We start from the raw sequence: 13,358 nt of genomic DNA, 5'->3' as shown, positions 1-13,358 counted from the left end.
AGAGTATGTGTTCTTATTAGCCTTTTAATTTTAATTTAAGTTCAGTCTTCATCAGGACAATAACAATGCTCCTTTTTATTTCATGCAATACTTTGTGTCCAACATGGAATATATAATTAAGTTGTGTTCATATCCTTAAATATGAACAGAGTTAAAAAATGTTTATTATGCATGAGATAAACATAAGATGTACAACACCAAAAAACTGCTATCTAAACACCACATCGTAAAATGCCATGTACAAGCAATAATTTAGAGCATATCATTCCTCTGTATTCCTATGGGTTCAAGATATCATTTATATACAGTATTTCATGTATCCACCTAATATCCCTGAGATGTGGGTTACAAGATCTTCTTAATATATGGAAGAACAGAATGTGTGTCTATAATGGAAAACAGTTCCATGTAAAACAAGGAATAGCTAATCATATCAGCTCTAGTAACTCATGTCAAATTTATCCTCAGTGAAATGTCAACACAATCAAGATAAAGGCATGTTTGGTCTTTCTTCAAAATTCTTTCAGTTTTCTAGTTATTTTGCATGTACATACAAATAGTGATGCCTTTATTAGGTGGGAGTACAATAAACTCTTCTATGAACCCAAATGATAGAAGTGATATAGGAAAAATGATGATTAATCAAAGGTTCCAGAGAATGACATTTTAATTTCTTTTTAATTGATAAATGTAATAAATGGTGCGGCTTTCTGAAGGATCTTGTCAGGCAACATTTGTTTTTTCATCCAATGATGCTCAAGGTCACTGATGAAAAAAAAAAAAGATTTTTTTAGTGGTTTTTTTTTTTTCTTGCTGTCTGGCCTGGGGGAAGTATAACTGAAGTCAAAGAGAGCCTTGCATAATGAATATCCACTAGACAAGGCCTTCTAATGTAAATAATTTTGTTTTGACTCTTACCAGAATCTAACTGGCCAGATGTGAAGTTTTCTAGGTCTAGTAGCAGCAGCAGCAATAGGTTTGCATCAAAATTCTGGCACACTGGCTGTTACTTTTCCTCTGAGGGATCACAGAGTATGTTTCACTGACTGGTGTGCTGGCACCGTCAGAAATTCATCAGAATTCATGGACCACAATGTTGGGCTTGTCACTGGCTCCCCACCTTGGCTGGGCAGGCAAGGCTTTATGCAGAGGAAAGAGTGGTTTGTGACATGTCACACACAGGCCCCACTGCACCTTATGGTAAGTCACTGGGACCAGGTGAGTTACGTAATAAATGATGTGTGAGCTCTCACGTAGGCCGTGTTTACTTACCAACTTAACCCAAGGCCGACTTACCGGGCCCTAAGTGCAACCAGCAGTCCAACACCCATTTCTTTTAGCTACAGATCTGCCAACCTCCACGTCTTTCAGAGGGTTTAGCTATTCTGGAATTGTGCGAGCAAAACTTCCCAATGATTAATTTTTAAAAAACAGTTAACTTTTCCACACTGGCTATTCTGGCAGACTGCAAACTCAGTCACAGCCCAGAATACTCAGATAAGTCCCTCTCGCAAGGAGCCATGTTCTCACGTGAATCAAATGTATTTTTGCCAATTTGGAGCCATGCTCAGTCTGAAATCTGTGGTTGATTATTCTTTACGTGGGGACAATGCTCTTTTCCCTTCAGTAATGCAACTCTGGAGACGAACAGTAAAGCCAGAGCATTTTTTCTCATGAGCAATTCAATTTGAATGATTCATAGTTAACATATCCCCTTATATAAGCATGAATGAACAAATTCACATTGAGAAAACCCTATTAACTTGTATTTATTTTTGAAACCGATTTCCTTTAACTTTTATGGCATTCAAAAGTACTTCAAAAATACCACAAACACATAAAACACACACCCATACACAAACAAACACAAAAAGACAAAACTTGGGCCGATGCTTGGAAGAACAGTCTCATGTAATGGATTTCTGCACATTCCCATTGTAACTCGTAACATACAACAGGAGGTTTATACATCCAGTGACTGAGTTTAAACAAAAGTCTGGCTATAATTCAACTTTTAAATCCAAAAGCAACTTACTGACTGCTTGAATTCCAAACCAAAGTAGCTCGTGAAGTTAAATCCACTGGCTAACATGATGTAAATTGTGCACACTGGCATTTACATAAGACAAATGGAATAATTACCTAGTAATTAACATGACAAAGAGTGGAGAGTGCTTCTTAACTTTATTACTTGAGAAAAAGTCCCTGTAGCTGAGGTTCCATCAGTATTCATTAATTCTGTGGATACTTTTATCTTTGTAATTGTGATTCTGTTGTGGTTTTCACCCATGACACTCCCACTTTTTCTTTCCCATGAAAGCATCTCCCTTGGGATTGCCTTTCTGGATTTATATTTCCTATAATCTTAAATTTTAAAAATTCTTTGACTTTTTCCTACATTTTTCAAAACCCATCATTTGCTGACCCCATGGCCTCTACTACTATCACCAACTAGCTTTTCTAGGGTGGAAAATGGGTGGAATCCTTGGAAGAGGCTTTGGGCAAATTGCACATCAGCTTCCATCTGTTTCCCAGCTGTTTCAACTGAGGCAAAACTCCCTCCGTTTTCTTCAACCTCCCATATCCTCTGCCGAATGGTAGGTGTTGAGGGGGGAGTCTGGAAACTGCCTTCCTTTCTTCCCTACGACCATAAACAAAATGTCGCCATCTGAACAGTATATCCCTCTGTAAAATATTACAATTGTTGTTCCTTATTTCAGATACTTTAATGCACACGTGGGTGCACTGGCCGCTCAGAGGAAATGTTGACTTATGTATTCAGGTATAGTTGGCAGTCACAGTTCTCTAACCTTTTGCTCCCGGGGACTATGCTAATGGAAGAAGTCTGCAATACTTCCGTGGAGGATAAAAATTGCCCTCCAAGGATCAGTTCTGTCTAGCATTTAGAACTTCTCCACATGTGACTTTTCATTTCCCCTAGTGCAAAAGGATGCCAAAAGATAATAATGTTTTATTGAAGACAACTAATGCGAGGGCTTGGACTATTCACTAGTGGCACAGAATGCTTTTTCGCCAAAGAGAAATATTAAAGCATAATTGAGTATATTTTTGGCTACTCTGGGTAAACTTATTAACTTGTTTAAATGAAGAACATAATTTACTTCTGTCTGTAACGTATCAAAATGTAAAGGAATGTCTGTATAGCTTAGACTAAAATGAACACTTTTTCATATTCCCGAAGAAAGAATGAAAACCTAGCCACAGTCTATTTCAGTACTTTACAACTTCTTGTATCAACGTTTTGTAAGCTATTCAAAATGACGGATATTCTGTTCTCATTAACAAAGCTGAACAAATAGTAGGTATAGAAGCTAATGGTGGTGATGGGGGAGGTGGAAGAGAGTTAAGGGGGATAAATGGTGACAGAAGGAGACGTGATTGGGGTGGTGAACACACAGTACATTAGACAGATGACGTATTATGGAATTGTATACCTGAAACATATTTCATTTTATTAATCAATGTCACCCCAATAAATTCAATAAAAAATAAGCTCATGATTATTTTTACATAGATATAGGGATTGTGGCTGGAGGAAGGAAAATTTTATAGAATAACCTTACTGATGCTAGTAATTTTCACATTTAAAAGAGGAAATTGCCTTCCTTTTGGGAAATGTATCCAACTTGCTACCCCAGCCTCTTAATGAGTGGGCATTTCAGCCTCTCCAGATTATTTTTCAGAGTAAACAACTTTCCCAAGGAGTTCTTAAATCCTCTGAGGCTGATCCACTCTCCAGATTTCAGAACCACTGCCACAATGAGCTACTATTACTAACGAATGAGCCTACTATACGCTGAGGTGTGTAAGGAAAAAGAAATACGATCAAAACCACTATGCTAATACTAGAAAAGAAATTAGCACTGAAAACATCCACTAGTTCTTGTACTTTTGATATGAAAAAAGTACAGATATGAGAATAGTTTCTGTAATAAAGCAAACCCAAATTTCAAAGACATAAAAAGAGACTTCCACTTTTTGTATTTAGCATGCACAAATCATTCTACAGTCTGGCCCAGTAACTGTCAGTTGGTGGGTACAGTCTTTGACTATCCAGCCTCCCTATTCACTGTCTCCTTGGTGATCGTGGGTTATCTACTATGTTCTCAGGGATAAAATAATTCAGATAAACCCCAATTTAGTACAATAAAAGACATATTCATTTTTGTTATATTTGTGTAGCCAATTGCATGTTTTGAGCAAATAACCTATAGAGGATACTCTATTTATTTCTGTTAAAACCTTTGAAGTTCCTACTTGGTGGTCTGTGTTAAAATATGAATTGTGTATAGCTAAAAAACACATATCATAGCATAGTTACTATTACTTAGTAGTAAATTTTAATTTATAGGTTTAACTTTTCCTGAAAACATTTATTTTTTATACAATTAATTCTTAAAGTGGGATTAATCGAATTTAGTGTACATGACTGCATTGCTATTTAGCAATAGCTAGTTATGTAAGCAAATATTACAATTGCTGACTCGTTACACAACTGTGCTGTACAAAGGAATGATATAAAAGGAAAGAGGATGGAGACTTGAGATATTTCATAAGTTCTGTAGGTCTTCAGTTGGAGAGAGGAAGAGGACTGATAATAGCACAGGACTGGTCTCAAGTGGGTAGCAATTTAATGACAGTGTTAATATGGATATGAATAATTTCAAAATATATATCTCAGAATGTATGTAAAAGTAAAATATTTTAGCCTCTAAAGTTGCCCACACCTTGTCTGTAGGTATTTCCTCAGAATAGTAACAGCCCTGTCGTGGCCTTGCATTGCTCTCCTGGGACGAGCTGGCAAATATGCCAAAGTTTCTCCCTCTTTCTCTCTTCTATAATTCTGAGATGATTACAATTGTAAAATTTTAGTCAATTTAAAATAAGTATCTATCAATAGCTAATTTTAATTCCCTACATTTTTTGTGCTCATCAACATAAGAATGAAATTTTACCTCACAGCCTCTTCTGAGTGGATGACCTTTGTTTTGAAATAATGAGACTTTAAAAGTTGATTTTGCTTTAATTTCATTACCTTGCCTTTTTTTATTATTTATTTACTATATAGTTCTTTCATATCTTAAGAAGATGCTAACTTACTGGTTCTTCCTTTATGGCATAGATACAAAGTGAAATATACAAAGAACTAACAAATTATGATGAAATTAGTATCATGATTAATGTTGTAAAACACCAAATATATCTAATAAAAACAGTATTTTTGTTAAAAATGTAGAGTCCAAAGACACATGAAATGGAAATACAATGCCACTTAATTGAATAAAAGTTAGCATATATTTAGTTATAACTACCAAATTCAAGTATTTACCACAAAAATGAAAAAATACATTACATGTCTTATGTGTAGGTATAAACTTCTTCAATCTTATAACACACTCTAGGCTTAGAAATAGGTTACAAATGCTCAAAATTGACTTCCCACCCCTTACTATATCCCAGAGAGAAAATGTAAACTACCAAAATATCATGGCCATCTGTCCATCAAAACAAAGCACACGTAAAGGCTTGGGTGGTGCCTGAAGCAAAGAACCTCACGAAGGTCGCCGTCTGCACCTCCAATGGCACTAGGAACCCCTAGGAAGAGTTTTTGACATACAGCGTTCCATTACACCTTCCCGATCACATAAGCTTAAAGCATGCACCCCTCCTCAGAGATCCCATCCAACAGTCTTTGTCCCTTTTTTACAATGCTTACCATATCCTGCCACTATACGGAGCCTTTATTTCCTCCCCTAAAGTATGTATTTGATACCAAATACAGTTCTCATTTATTCAGTAACTGAAGGGGAATAAAGATAATATTAGCATTCACATTTACATTTTAATCCATACAGAAGCAATAGACAAGGGCTCAATGTAAGCCTCCACATGCGCCCCTCCATTCACCTCCTGTTCAATTCCTGTATCAGCAAACGGTTGGGCATTCTATGGTATTAGTGTATCCTTGAGAAGATGAGGAGGAAAAGGTGCTTTGTTTAAGAAATTAGGAGCAATAGGTAACTAACTTGGTCATGGCTAGAATTGTGACATTTCTAATTTACAGCTGTCAATAGGACAAAAAGGACTGAGACCTCTTATGACATCAGACAACAGCACACAGCTTTTGCAGTGAGTGAAGTGCCAGAAAATTCAGGGCCATTTCTGCCAGCAGCTTGGTAAATCCCTTGGACATGTAGCAGGACAGCTTCCACAAAGTTTTCCCTTATATTCTGGAAGACAAGTACATGTCCCCTAAGAGTGTGAGAGCTTGCATTTATGCCATGGTTCTGAGCCTTTTTTGGCAAGTCACCATAGTGACTTTAGTATATTTTTATAGCAGTAGAGGTCATAAATTATTGTGCTTGTTATTTATCTTCATCTCTGCTTTGCCTCTCTGGATTCTAGACTCTAAGTAGTTTAATATTGAGAAATTTGCCTTATTCATTTTCATATCCCCGATGCTAAGCACTTCATTCTGAATCTCTGCTGGATCCTTGGTTTTCATTCTCTGCTACTGGATTAGGATTGCAGTGACAACCCTGCGGGGCTTTGTTCTAAGAATTTAAACAAACTTCAACTTAAAAAAAAGAAAACATAAGAAAATATTGCTTTATATTAACTTTTGAAAGCACTTTTACACATCTTCCATATAAATAGTGGCAAGTGGGAACAGGTAAAATTATCTCCATTGTATATCCGTAATGATACCTCTAAACATTCAGATAGAAAAGTACTAAATAAGTGTCACCGCTAGGAAATCTAATCCAAGGATTCAGTGTTATGCCAAGTGAAGGAACGAACAGATTGCACATAGATCATAATGCCCGCCCTCAGCAACACTGACGTCCGGGACTGGGTAAGTTTTGATGCATTTACATTCAGTGAAATATGAACATATTCAAGATAAATGGGTGGTGACAGCTGTCTTGGGCACCGTAGGACGTGAAACAGCGGTCCTGGCTTCTAGTCTCTAGATGCCTGCAGCCGCCCCCACCACGCGTTAGTGCTGCCAGATACTAGGCAAGACTCCAAGTTCAATTTAAGATCTAGATAAACGATGAATAATATTTTAGTATAAGTATATCCCAAATTCTGCATGGGACATACCTATATTAAAAATATTGATCTTTGATCAGAAATTCACATTTAACTATCATCTATATTTATATTGGTTACTCCGGCAACCCTGCCCCAGCTGTGATACTCAGAAAAGCCCCCAGTCATTGCCAATATCCCTGAAGGGGCAAAATTACTCCCAGTTGAGAGCCAGTGAACACATAGAATATTTGAGACAAGACATCAGTAACTCCAAGTTACACAACTGTCTGTAGGAGTGACCCCAGAAGCCAGTGTGAACCTATCATGTGTAAGTAACTCCACCTTTATGCTACGGCCGAGCCTTATCTCCTCCAAGCCAATGACTAGACTGTCTGCAGATTAAAATCGCTCAAGAAGTGTTTTTGTCAATGCTTACTATAATTCTACAATATATCAAGGTACATAAGAGCTAGGATGAATTATTTTGTTAAATAAGGATTTCAGAGGCATGGGTTTTATAACTTGAACAGTTTCTTACAAACAATTTATTTCTACCTGCTCTATTTATGGATGAGAAAAGCAAGACTCGGCGACTGAAGTGCTCACCATAGGTCACATCCTGTCGTGCAGTATTGCTAGGCCTCAAAGCGTCACTCAGTGATAGAAATAGGCATATCTATGTTTTCTGAACTCCCCAAACACTCTTACCCAGAGCATGGCCTCTTCACAAGAACAAGAGTTTGAGAAACCGCCCCATTAAATTATGATACTAAATATTGCTATGGAAGCTAAACTACACAGACAGAGCCTTTATTACCCGAGATGCACAGATGTTCAGAGCCTGGTCTCTGCCACTTACCTATTTATTAAACCATTAACCTACTTTTTCCTCGCATTTAACACAGACTTAAAATGAAAAGCATTAAGTAAATCATTTAGTACAGTACCTGCATATTGTGAGCAGTAAATAACCAGTTGTAAGTTCTGGCCATTATTTGGGAAGGACGGTGGTAAGGACTTCAGCAATTGAAAAGGACAGATATGATAAACAGAAACCCATAGACACAGAAACAGTATGGAGGCTGTTCCCACCCAGAGGGAAGCAGGGTGAGAAGTCATAAAGGGTACAAAGGGGTCAAATATATGGTCATGGAGGAGATTTGATTTTGGCATACAATGTAATATATAGATTATGTATCATAGAATTGAACACTAGAAACCTATATAATCTTATTAACCAATGTCACACCAATAAATTTAATTAAAAATGTTTCCTAACTGTAAATATATAGAACTGGTGGCATAAACAGTTTTGGATTTTTTATCTGAAGGTTTTAAGTGGTTTGATAATTACTTGTGATATTTTTTATTTATTTTATTTATTTTAAATTTTTGTTATTCAGTTGCAGTTGTCTGCATTTTCTCCCCACCTTTCCACCCCACCCCAGCCAAAGCTACCTCCCTCCCCCACCTCCACCCTCCCCCTTGACTTTGTCCATGTGTCCTTTATAGTAGTTCCTGTAATCCCCTCTCCCCACTATCCCCTCCCCACTCCCCTCTGGCTATTGTTAGATTGTTCTTAACTTCAATGTCTCTGGTTATATTTTGTTTGTTTTTTTCTTTTGTTGATTATGTTCCAGTTAAAGGTGAGATCATATGGTATTTGTCCCTCACTGCCTGGCTCATTTCACTTAGCATAATGCTCTCCAGTTCCATCCATGCTGTGGCAAAGGGTATAAGCTCCTTCTTTCTCTCTGCTGTGTAGAATTCCACTGTGTAAATGTATCATAGTTTTAAAAGTAATGCATACATAAATATGATAAAATATGCTAAAACTCCAAAAAAAAAAGAAAAATGATAGATGTTATAGAATCAGGAGTTAGAAAGTTTTTCTTTTTAAGTGTAGGAAAATTTTGTTCTGAAAATAGAAGTTAACCTAAAACCTAGGAAGTTGAAAACTTACACAGCAACTAGCAGACTTCTATTTTATATTCAAAATGGATGGATTTTTTGGCGAGTCTACAAATGAAGCTGAAGGTTTAATTATGATTTTCCAATGAAACCGTGGAGGTGATACTTTACAAGGCCCAGTGGGATCAATATATGAATTTTTGTTTCCTCTGAAAGTTTTACAGGGAAATTTGATGAAACTTAACCAAACCTGCATACCAATAAGCTGGAGTCAGATAGTGTGCTTTCGTGTGCATTTCTTTTCCTTTAAATAATTTTTGGGGCCAGATCTATAAATTTAGCTAGATAGGAGTCATATTCTCTTTGGATGTTAGAGTGTACAAAATATTTTTACTAACACTGTTACATGGGTTAAAAAAGTCACATCAGAAGTATTAACTAAACAATAATTATAAAACCACTATCTTAAAAACTGTGTTCTTATATGTTTGCTTGGAAATATTGTCTAACTTTTAACTTGCTTCACATGGAGGGTTTGAGAGGAAAGTCACTTAGGCATTTTTTAACCTTAGAAATAATTATCTTGGAAGAATAATGACAAATTACTTATGAATTGATTTTCTTTTAATTTCACAGTGTAAAAGACAAATTATTTAAATTGTAAATAAAAGTAATAAAATAAAAAGAATTGAAAAACCCCAACCAGGTTGGGGTTCCGGCGCACGCATTAAGTGGTGATGAATTAATTAATTTCCTTGTGAATGCTGCTGGCGGCAGTAAACACTCCGTGATCTATTCCTCTGTACTGCAGCTGCCCTGGCAAGAAGGAGCACAGTCTCAGGGTAACTTATGTGCATTAAAGTCAATTTGTTATTCTTTTTGTCAAGGGGTTTTCCTGATTAGATGTCTAGGAATTTAGAACTTGTATTTATGGAGCATTATGTAATGCTCTCCACAAACAGATTTCTTCACTCACATCGACTAAATAATATTTGCTTTCTAAATAAAGAAGTAAATAAATAAAATCAGTGCTCTGTGATTAAATAAGACTTGTCGTGTGCTTCAAAAATTTCCCTAAATAATAAAGAATAAGTCTGATATAAAGATGTTGAACATAATAACATGAAAATGACAGAGAAGTTGCTGATGGCTCTCTGAATTTGTCATATTATCCTCCTTCTCCTTATCACTATTATTAGCAATTCTGAGTTGGGAAAATGTACAATAACATTTACTTGAAAAACATCTGAAACATGAGATCTGAGTAGGGGGACAAATGATAATTAAAAAGAATTTTTGGTAGTGAAATGTTACGAACTGCTGGACCATGCAGTAAAAAATACACAAGTGTAGGTGGTTGGTGACAAAGCCCAGTAAAGCCCAAACGGTGGCAGTGGTCTAGAAGGCTAAGACCAAGAGAGGAGAGGAGAGGCCTCCGTTTAGTTTATACATATCATTCTGAGAGATGAAGCAAGAGGTTGAGCTCAAAGAGACAGAATCTGAATTTCCTCTTGGACGAAGGGAAGGATGAATGATCGTTGAATCCAAGATCTGCCTGTGTGTGGAGAAAGGGGCATTGGGAACTGAGAATCCTGTTGAACTGGTAGGCTCAACAGTAAAGTGTCATTTGCATGCCAATTTATGCTATAATCCATCTTTGAACCAAGTATCTATACCCTACACTCTATATTGAGAGTATGGCGAGTTACATAAACACATGAGTAGTTTATCGTGTAATGTGCTATGAAATGGGCAAATATAAGAAAATATCTATCCTAAAATAGCTTACAATCTAGTTGGAGATAGAAGCTGCTTAAGATAAATTCACAATTAATTATAACTAGTCATTTTGGATATAACATCATGGCAGTTGTTTATTAAAATTTGATGCTTGGGGATGCATAGCTTGTGTCTTTGAGTACTTTATGAGGAATGCCTGAATAATATTGCTGTTGCTCCATTTGATGGAAGGAGGCAAGTATAGAAAGATGGTAATGTATATTTGCATGTATAATAGACCCTAGTCATCTACCCATGAATTCTTCCTTTAATCCCACTTATGGTATAAAACATTCTGTATAAAGCCATAAGAACTACCAACTATATAGGGAGCCTCTAAAACACTGTTTTGAAAATCTGAAATGCAATTATGCATTTGACAGAGAAACATAGAACTTAAATGCACTATTATCTATGCATTTGTAATATTTTAGGGCTACTTTGAATGTGACACTAAAAGAATTACAGTAAGAAAATAATTTTCATTGAATAAAAATATAATTGAAAATAAAAAATACAATTAACTTTATATTAGTTTACATTATTATATTATATTAGAAATATGTACATTAAGTTGGAAATATCTTCACCCATTTTTTATTTAATCTTTATTATATTTTTTCCATTATGATTTAGTCCCCTTATACCCCCTCCCTCCAGTAATCACCACACTGTTGCCCTTGTCCATGAGTCCATGTTCCTTTTTGCTCAGTCTCTACCCTCTAACTTCCCCATCCCCACTAGCTATTATCTGCTCTCCATCTATGAGTCTATCTCTGTTTTGCTTGTTATTTGTTTGATTCCATCCACATCTGAGTGAAATCATATGCTATTTGTCTTTCTCTGACTGGCTTATTTCACTTAGCATAATGTTACACCTATATCTAATCTCTACCAAGATAGCATATGAATGGTGTACAGTTGAGTTGATAAGAAAGTAAAGCTTTGCCCTGGCTAGTGTAGCTCAGTGGATTGAGCATGGACCTGAGTACCAGAGGCTTGCAAGTTCGATTCCCCATCAGGGCTCATGCCTGGGTTGCAGGCAAGGTTCCTGGTGAGGGGTGCACCCGCACATTGATGTTTCTCTCCCTCTCTTTCTCCCTCTTTAAAAAAGAAAAGAAAAGAAAGCTTTCATCTAGGTCTTGCCGACAATTCATGGGTTATAATTTTATATCAAATTGAGGCATTCCATCAAAACTCACAATTTAATAATTTCTTCATGTGTCATAGGTCCCAGTTTGTAGCTTTTTAAATGTTTCAAAAGGTTGTGAGGCATAGATAATAAATAGCATTTAGTGTTCTATCACAATGTGCAGGAAAAGGGGCTTAAGTATGAAAAATTCTGTTGACATGTGTGGGTCAACACCTGTGTTGTATAAAAGACGTGCACAATTTACTACTAAAATAATGTTCTGACACTCACAAACCCTTATCTTGCCATAATTTTTAATCAGTGGGAAAAATCTTTATTTTGATCAACAGAATTGCGGTTATTTTAAAGTTGTATATTTTTACAGCTTTACACACTGTTTACGTCTTTTACATATTTTGACAGGAAGAATAACTTGGGGAAATATCAGGAGCTTTGAAGCCAGCCAACCTAAGTTGGAAATACATTGTGGCTACTTACTATGTGGTCTTTTGAAATTCAGATTCCCCATTTACAGAATCCACACGTGATTGTTGTAAAGAGGAAAATTCAGGAACTTCAAAGTGTATATCTGAAATGTAGTACCAAGTCAATAATATATACCTATTATTAATCATACTCATTATTAAAATGTATTATCAGTAAGATTTCTTTAACCAAAATTTTTACTAAATCACATTTGCTAGCATTTTAATTTTATTTGAATCATTGACAGTCATTTCACATGTAGCATTTAGTGCTACATGTGAGATGTAGCACTAAATGCATATATCAATACATCTTGATATATTTTTTTAATAAAATTTACTTTAGAAAGGAGGTGATTATATTTTCTAGATCTTTTTACCAACACACATTTTAAAAGACCCAGCTGTGCTCATAATTTCTTTGGCCAATCAACAGCGTCTAATTATGTTCCCTTTTAAAAATATATATGGGTTTTTCAAGTCTGTATGATTGTATTTCTTTCATATTTCCTTTTATATTTTTGCTACTAAAAAGTGGAATCAAAATTAGAGCATACATTTCTTTTTCTAGTTGTAATTAAACAGAATGACAAAATAAAAAGTGTATGTATATGAGTGTGTGATACTCTGTTTATACTCTAAACATTTAATATATTTTATTTAATCATCATTGTTCATATATGCATTTAGTCAAATTAATGCAAAATTTTGGTACATATATCAAGCACTTCTAGATCTGAAAAGTTTCCATCAATTATGCAATATTTTAATTCTCTTTATGAGTGTTTTAGAGTAAATTATACCCAGTGTTGAACTCGTAGGAGGGGAGAAATGTTCTGGTTTGTAAAATTTGCCACTTTCTATGATGTAAATATTCTCACCATAGTGAGTTTTAAGTCACTAAGTTAAGGTAATATCAACTGGCTCTCAAACTGACTGAAAATTTAAAAATTGGCTCCCTCCTCACTGGTCCCAGCACACCACTGTGCACC

The 13,358-nt window shown here is 35.7% G+C and overlaps 1 protein-coding gene across 1 annotated transcript in view; it reads right to left on the bottom strand.

The window, feature by feature from the left end:
* Positions 1-13,358, bottom strand: part of MEOX2 (mesenchyme homeobox 2) — a 66,709-nt gene that overhangs the window by 19,185 nt on the left and 34,166 nt on the right. The window lies entirely within an intron of this gene.

This window comes from Desmodus rotundus, chromosome 6 (genome assembly GCF_022682495.2).
Source record: "Desmodus rotundus isolate HL8 chromosome 6, HLdesRot8A.1, whole genome shotgun sequence".
NCBI lineage: Eukaryota > Metazoa > Chordata > Mammalia > Chiroptera > Phyllostomidae > Desmodus > Desmodus rotundus.
This window is presented reverse-complemented; position numbering and strand designations above follow the sequence as displayed.